The sequence below is a fragment of the Aplysia californica genome, unplaced genomic scaffold (assembly GCF_000002075.1).
Source record: "Aplysia californica isolate F4 #8 unplaced genomic scaffold, AplCal3.0 scaffold00410, whole genome shotgun sequence".
In the NCBI taxonomy this organism is placed as follows: Eukaryota; Metazoa; Mollusca; class Gastropoda; order Aplysiida; family Aplysiidae; genus Aplysia; species Aplysia californica.
In genome coordinates, this window is record NW_004797680.1 from 33,899 (window position 1) to 35,247 (window position 1,349).

A 1,349-nucleotide genomic window follows, 5' to 3' on the forward strand; every position below is an offset into this window, starting at 1 on the left:
GGGGGGGGAGTCCTTTCGCTCATTTTTGTTGCTTCTTTTTTTCGTTTTATTTATTGTTTTACGTTTTGTTGTATTGTTCATTTTGTCTTGAGTTTTAAAAAAAAAACCCAACTAAAAGAGCTCAAATACGTATTGCTGAATTTCAACAAGAACTCCTGTAAACTGTTTCTTGCGGCCTGGTTCTTTTTCCTCTTTGGGATCCCTTCTTTGCTCTATCTGTTTGTCGACTGTTGGTTCTTCAACCCGAAGTACAATTGTTAGGCATCGTGGTGCAATCAGGCTCTCGTCAATTTATAGGCATGTGGAGTTTTTGGTATCATCTTAAAGCTTGCTCACTTGCCTTTATTTGGATGAGAAAAAAATCATTTTATCTTGAATACATGTCGAGATATTTGCGTATGAAAGAGGTGGGGGTCACCTGTTTTCAGAGGTAACATTAGTGAGAAAATGGCCGCCAAAGATTAGTTATTTCCTTAGCTTACGAGTCCGTGGTAACTGAAAATATACATTTGTTGTGGCTTAATCAACATTTGTCAGAAAAATCCACTCAGAAATGAGTTCTTTAATGTGCATGAAAGGTGTTGAGCTAAAAACAAATTGGATAAAAATTCACAAACCTGCGGAAAAATGCAAGTTTCTTCATTTTGATTATTTTGACGAGAGCCTGATTCCACCACGCTGCATCACAACTGATTTTTATGTATGTTCCTGTCTTTCCTACTGCAAAGGAGCCCTTGCCTTTAGGCAGCCACATTCTGGTTTCGTTTTTATACGGACAAAAGTATTTAATTGCTCTAGTTGTAGTAGGAATTAATTCTAAATTTTCCCCGGTTGACTGCCAAAGCCTACTTTTATCGATTTTAGGACCACACAGCGATCTTTATTGTGTGCATTTTACACAGAGGACCTCAGAGGAAGGTTAGTAGTTTGTTCTAATCTTGCCTCATTGCAGGAGTGTGGCTATGAGTGTGGAGGACCTAGCTGTGGCAATAGAGAGAGTTAGAAGTAAAGTAGAGAGAAGCCTAGAGAAGGCCGGGTTACAGAGATCAAAGTGGATATGAAAGCAGAAGACATAATATGATCGGAGAAAAAAAAAGAAGGTTAAATGAAATAGAAATAATTCAGTGAAGTAAAAGTTTTTCTTCGTGGACAAGTTTCGAACACGGGAACCTGTGAATGAGAGGCGAACACCGCACCCCTACACCACGAAAGCCCCATTGTCTGGTTAATGTTCTTATACAATGTTGTATGTGCGGTTAATCTTCTTGAATACTGTATTTTCTTTATTTTTTTTCAATACTATTATAGTGAAACGCACTGTTTTGTTCTCTAAAACAAACTGCTTTACC